The sequence below is a fragment of the Lynx canadensis genome, chromosome B3 (genome assembly GCF_007474595.2).
Source record: "Lynx canadensis isolate LIC74 chromosome B3, mLynCan4.pri.v2, whole genome shotgun sequence".
NCBI lineage: Eukaryota > Metazoa > Chordata > Mammalia > Carnivora > Felidae > Lynx > Lynx canadensis.
In genome coordinates, this window is record NC_044308.2 from 133,151,313 (window position 1) to 133,158,564 (window position 7,252).

At 41.3% G+C, this 7,252-nt stretch overlaps 1 pseudogene; it reads left to right on the top strand.

Annotated features, from left to right (window-relative positions):
* Window positions 1-5,804: 5,804 nt before the first annotated feature.
* Window positions 5,805-5,982, top strand: LOC115517551 (annotated as a pseudogene).
* The last annotated feature ends 1,270 nt before the right edge of the window (window positions 5,983-7,252 follow it).

Genomic DNA, 7,252 nt, shown 5'->3' on the forward strand with positions numbered 1-7,252 from the left:
AAGCTTTATCAGTTTCTTTACTTAGGTCTTCTTCAGGCTAGCAGCGTTTCCCTGTCTCATTCCCAAGAGAAGCCCATTTTCTGAAATGAGTAACAAACACATGAAAAGGCATGTCACCATACAATTGCAATTTTTCCACGACATTCTGAAGTATTTTTTTTTTAGGGTATTGCAAAGTGCTCATAAAGAATAACCGTGGTTTCGTCTTCATTGGTCGTGATGCAACCTTTAGGCCGGTTCCTAAAAATGTGGTTCTCCTCCTCAGCTGATTGCAACAGGTATGAGTGGACTTGTTTAGAGCATAGTGCTGTTTCACAGAAAGAATAACTTGTTCCATAGCTCCAGTAGCACCTAACCCCCTCACCTAGCTTGGCTGTCTAGCAAATGTTCACAAGCCAAAAAAAAAAAAGAGTTTCGAAAGAATAGCACAGCATGAGCCTCTGTATACAAAATACAAGCTGAAATGCGTGCTCAAACCTCAAAGTCTCCCCAAATACAAAGCTCCCACGGGTACAAAGCACCGTAGAGTTCCATCGCGTCTCATGTTTCTTTGGGATTTGGAAATCAGAAATGCCTCTCTTCGAAACACTTGTCAACAGGCCATTTAAAATATGGCTTCTTTATTTTGCTGCTATTCAATTTCGAGGTCATCTCCTACGTCTCAAACTTGGTGTGAAACAGGTACAACCGTGAAACTTTGTGTAGCAGGGAAGAGCTAGGGCAGCAAAGCCCAAACCGATAAATCAGTTCTCTGAGTCACAAATCTCTGAGGCGGCTCTACGGGCCGGTGATGACTCAGCAGCATTCCGCTGGAGTGGCGGAGGGAGTGAGGCCTGCTGGAGGGCTTGTTGCCCCGGGCAGCAGCCTGTTGGGGGCGATGGGAGACCTCTTGGATCTTCCCACTGCAGAGCTTTAGGGGGACTGCCTCGGATTCCCTGACTGGTCCGGAATGGGCTTCTGCCCTGCCCTTTGCCATATTTAGCTGCCACAGGTTTTAATCGTATAGACAACCACAGCTTACATTTGCCTAGGGTTTTATTGTTTACAAACTAATGTGACATGTTTTCCCCTTTCATTTTCTCACTTTTTCTCGTACAAGTCCTTGAGGTATGTTATTATTATCGCCATTTTACAGATGAGATAGCTGAGTCCGTGTGGCTGAGTGGCCAAGGAAGCGGCCATCTAACCTAGCAAATAATATTTCACAGTGTTGTCCCCTCCTGGGAAATAACTGTTTGCTTTGCCAAGGTTAATAGAAATAAAACCTTGAATAAGCTTTCATTGAGGCAAGACACAATTTATTTCTATCCTCTTGCTTTATGGGGGAGAATGTGAGAAGGGAGGGGGCGTGCCAACAGGCATCTGTACAACTTGCAAGCTCTCCTGAAGGCAAACCTTTTCAGTGACCGAATGGTCCACTCATCCCGTTGTGATGCCTAAAGTTGGTTTATTAGCCAATGACTCAGAGTCTCTACTTAGAATGAACAAAACTCAAGAAGCATCTTCACTGGACTTGGGCGTAGATAGTTCAGTTTTCCTATTCAAATACAACTTGCCTTTGGCCATAGTTTCTCCATTACAGGAAGCTGGGAATGGATCCAGTTATGTGAAAGTGGGGAGAGAATTGCCGAAGAAGGAATATGCTTGCTCAGGGCTGTAGAAGGGTACGGGTCAGGAGCAAGGCAGGAACAGTCCAGCATGTTCCTGAGGAGATGTGGCCTGCCACCAAAGCTATGGAGACTGGTTTCAGGTGATAGTTCAGCATTAAAGTAAATATTTCCTTTTCCTTTTCTCTCTACTTTGGAAAATTCATGTCTAACACCTTCCTTAGTCCCAGGAGTGAACTGAGCTCAACACTAATCAATTAAATAATCTATCGGTATTTATTGACTCAGGTACTATGCCAAATTCAAGAGTAGAAGATGGATGGGGCGGGCGCCTGGCTGGCTTAGTCAGTGGAACATATGACTCTTGATCTCAGGGTCATGAGTTCAAGCCCCCTATTGGGTATGAAGCCCACTTGAAAAAAAAAAGAGTGTAACATGGAGCTTCTGCTACTATCTGGACGAGGAGGTGAGGTACATGAAAAGATAATATCAGAAATGGATAAGAGGTAGAATCCAGAAATGGATAAGAGGTGGAATTTGGGAGAGAGGGAGTTCATTTGGAGCTATGATAATCAGGAAACTCTGTAAGGTGTGGTATTTAAACTGGGAATGAAGGACCCGCAGGGTTTAGACAGGCGGTGAGGATATGGACAGACACCTGGACCCTGGGAATGGCATGGAAAGGGCAATGAGTTGAGAGGGCACCATGCTTATTCAGGGGGCAGAGAGTTAACCAATTTGAAGCAGAGAATTCATATCTATAGAATAACAAAAGTAACTCGGAAAGAGTATATCGACAAACTGTTGAAGGGCTTTGAATGCTAGGCATGAGGACTTAGCATTTTATCTCCTGTAGGCACCGAGGAGCCACTAAAGGTTTTAGAGTGAAGTGACACAATGAAAGTAATCTGGTGGCTGTGTGCTGCATAGCTCAGAAGGAGACAAGTCATTGGGATGAATAAAGAATCATGGACCTGGCATTACAAATTTTGGGATCCTGGATTTTGGGATTCTGAATTCAGGCAAATGTGTGTATTTCTTCCCTTAAAAAAATCTTTAGAATGGTGCTGTCCAAATTGAACTTTTGTGATGACCGAAATGTTCTATGCTTTGCAATATGGTAACTCCCAACCATGTGGGTCTCTTGAATAGTTGAGATGTGGCTAATGATCCTGAGGGACTGAATTTTTTATTTTAATTTTAATATAAATAGCCACATGTGGCTAGTGGCTACTGTAGTGGACAGCATGGCTCCAAAAGGCAGGACAAAGGCCATTTGTTAGGATTCAAAACCAAACCACACAGTCAACAAACTAGACCTTCCCTCTGCTGGAATTGGTGAGGCCCATTCTTTGCTATAATCCAGAATCCGCGTCAATTTATCTAATTTATCATTATGGTCAATTTTCTCCGTATCAAGACCTCATTGAACGTACCAATTTGTGCCAATCCCTGGCTCTGCTCTTCAGGCAAACTGAGTCCCCCAAAATGTGCTGAGTTACCACTATGGCCACATATCCCTCAACTGAACAGTTGTCAAATCATTTATAAGTTGCTAAATGCATATTATTATATGGACATCTGAGACGAGCTCTCTGGCTTGTCCCCCACTCTAGCACATATGGTAGGAATGAGAAGTTGCTGGTTACTGTTTGGATGTTGATTAAAGTTACTTTTACACTTGACTTTTGGGTTAATTGGATTTAATAGGGGAAATGGTGACTTACGAATTTCCAAAATAAGATGACTTAGAGAATACATTTCTCAGTTGGTCAGCTGCATTAAAAAAAAAAAAAAAAAAAAAAAGCTTGAATTTAGTGTAAACAACTAAAGCACAAAAACTGTGATCTTATCCCATTGGGCATTTTAGAATCTGAATTCACATACTTGTTCCCTTAAGTCTGTACAACCATTGGCTGCCTGTGACTTAAGAGCTCAGTGGGTGAAAGCACAGAGCTAATGAAGCCCAAGTCATGGGTCCAGACTTATTAATGGCCAGTTATTTTGCTCTGTTCTCTATCCCTGACCCCGACTTGCTGTGTTGCATATTCATGACCTTGGTCACAAGGGTGGAACAGGCCAGAGAGGGAATGGTGCAAATCCATCACCACAGCTACTAGCAAAACAAGCACAAGCCCTGTGAATGGAGGGCAAGATGTGTCCTCTACTTTACAAAGGAAAGCATTAAAAAAAAAATGCAAGAATGGGTAAAACATGCAAGGTGAATGGTACTCTTTACAAATACTGCACTTTAGACTATTAACTAAATATACTGATGAACATTGCAAGCTGGAACATACCACAGGGCATTTAGTCTGATCATGATTCACTTAAACTTATGGGGCACTAAATAGACATATGCTAAAATTGATAATGTTTTTCTCCTGGTACAAAGTGTTGGCCTAACACTTGCTTATTGTGTTCTGATGGTAACATATTTAAAATTTTCAATGTAATGTTAGAATTCTTCCTTTATCCTTTACCTTTATAAGAACCATTCATAAAAGATAATAGCAAACACACACACACACACACAAAAACAAAAAACAAAAAACAAAAAAACCCCAAAACAGCAACATTTGAAATGGAAAAATGAGGCATCTTGTCTGTTGTTAGAGATAGCAAAGCTTTTATAATAATCCTGTGGAACATTTCATGAAATGTAAATCCACACACAAACAGCAGGAAATCTGTTCTGGCTCATGGAGATGATTAGCGAGGGAGAGAATCCCAAATAGTAGATAATCATGGAAGTATTATGGGGTGGAGAAGGGGGGAGCTGGGATGGTGGGGAGGGAGAAGACAAGACTCCTTTCCTGCGAGATCGCTCCGGGGCTCCAGTTTGGCGTCACATTATGTCTTGAGGAAAATCCTCTGGACAATCCTCCCACGAACACAGCACCGACTATAGTTATGTGCAGTGAATGACTTTAGACTGGACACTTTGTAGAGGGTGGGTACAAGAAATACTCAATCGGAGCCCTGTTCTGAAGCAGATCTAAATATGTACATATATTCTCTACTATATATTATATAGTATTATACTATATTATATACTATATATTATTATACTATATAATACTATATATACTAGTGAAAATCAGGGCCATATTTCTGTCTGTATTCATTGATGTCTTAAAAGCAGGTTATGTTGGGGTACCTGGGTGGCTCAGTTGGCTGAACATCTGACTCTTGATCTAGACTCAGGTCATGACCCTGGGGTGCTGGGATCGGCCTGCTTTGGGCTCCATGCTGAGCATGGAGACTGTTTGGGATTCTCTCTCCCTCTCCCTCTCTCATTCTATCTCTCTCCATCCCTCTGCCCTGCTCCCATGCGTGCTCTCTCTCAAAAAAATAAAAAAAATAGGGGGCGCCTGGGTGGCTCTGTCGGTTAAGCGTCCGACTTCAGCTCAGGTCACGATCTCGCGGTCCGTGAGTTCGAGCCCCGCGTCGGGCTCTGGGCTGATGGCTCGGAGCCTGGAGACTGTTTCCGATTCTGTGTCTCCCTCTCTCTCTGCCCCTCCCCCGTTCATGCTCTGTCTCTCTCTGTCCCAAAAATAAATAAACGTTGAAAAAAAAAATTAAAATAAATAAATAAATAAATAAATAAATAAATAAATAAAAACCCAGGTTTTGCGCCAAGACAGTTTTGTAAAAGAGACATTTAAAAGACCAAACGCTGGCGCTAGGGCATGGAGCAGGAACAGGGTTAGGGAGCCCTCTGTTATCTCCTTCTATGAAAGCACGGAGTCGTCACCTGAATGTGCCACAGTGAATACGTTCCCCCGCCGCCTTGGGCCTCATCTGCAAAATGGAAATGTCCTCTAGCTACAAAACGCCACAAAGTAAATGTTTTGCCTTGAGTTTTCTTTCACAAACACTCTGCTCCTTGTGTGGGAGATGTAGCTATTACTACATTCCTATAATCTTATTTTAATTTTAAATCCTTGGATAAGAAATATTTCTTTAAAAATAAATTTTATTTTGGGGGGCACCTGGGTGGCTCAGTCGGTTAAGCATCCGACCTGGGCTGGGGTCATAACCTCGCGGTTCGTCAGTTCGAGCCCCGCGTCTGGCTCTGTGCTGACAGCTTGGAGCCTGGAGCCTGCTTCCGATCCTGTCTCTCTCTCTCTCTCTCTCTCTCTCTGCCCCTAGCCCAGTCATGCTCTGTCTCTCTCTCAAAAATAAATAAACATTATCGCTTCTCGGCCTTTTGGCTAAGATCAAGTGTAAAAATAAATAAACATTAAACAAAATTTTTAAAATAAATTTTGTTTTTTAATTTTTAAAAAAGATTTTAGGTAATTTCCACATCCAACATGGGCCCCAAACTCACAACCCCGTGATCAAGAGTTGCGTGCTCTACCCACTGACCCAGCCAGTCACTGCTAAAAAAACAAATTTTAATTTTACTCTTTGTGCTTCCTCCTCCCCCCAGAAAATTAAATTAAACCTAAATTCTATTAAATTACAGGAAATAGTTATAGTGTAATGTTTAAAGTGCTTGGGGCTAGATATTTGGGTTCTACCACTTAAGTTAGGCAAATCATTGAAACTCTTAGTGCCTGTTTCCACATAAGGATAATAATACCTGACTCATGAGATGAGCAGAAGAACGAAATAATGCATTTTGCACAGGGCCTGGCCAGAGTCAATGCCTGGCAAAAGTTGTTTTTGTCTTTAACCTATTTCCATTTCTTCATTTGCCCCCTTCATCTTCCACATATGCACATTTGTGTATATACACACATAGGTGCATGATAAATATATTTTTATTTTTTAATTTTAAGATTTTATTTTTAAGTAATGTCTACAGCCAATGTGGGGCTAGAACTCACAACTCTGAGATCAGGAATCACATGCTCTTCTGACTGAGCCAGCCAGGTGTCCCTGATTTTGTTTTTATCATTTTATAAAATAAAATGATTTTATTTTTATCATTTTATAAAATAAAATGATTTTATTTTATCATTTTATAATGTTTGTTTATTTTTGAGAGAGAGAGACAGACAGAGTGCAAGTGGGAGAGGGGCAGAGAGAGAGAGAGGGAGACGCAGAATCTGAACCAGGCTCCAGGCTCTGAGTTGTCAGTACAGAGCCTGATGAGGGGCTCAAACTCACAAACCGTGAGATCATAACCTGAGCCGAAGTCGGATGCTTAATTGATTGAGCCACCCATGCGCCCCGATATGTATATTTTATAATCATATATATTATAATCTCAGGCACAGGGTTTTATAGCTGGAAGGAATTTATAGATCAAGTCCAAAACTTTTGTCTTATCTTTGAGTATGTACGAGTTTTACATTTGTATTCTTACCATCAGACTCACTCTGACAGAGTGATGGAGTAGTGGAGTGGTGTGGTTACTCAGGCAGAAATGACAGAAATGATATTCCAACCTGAGATTCCTGGCTTGGGCTGCATTCTTTTAACTTCCATGCGACATTACTTTATTTAAATAATAACAATGATAATAACCATTTTCCTTTCAACATCATGAAATACTCCATAGGTTCTGGGTTCTCAGGAAATTATGATATCACAATAATGTGGCTTATTTTCCTGATTGATCTCTCCATAAATTAAGAAGTTTATTGACTTCAAAGAATCTATTTGACTTTAATGAAAAATCAGTGATCATC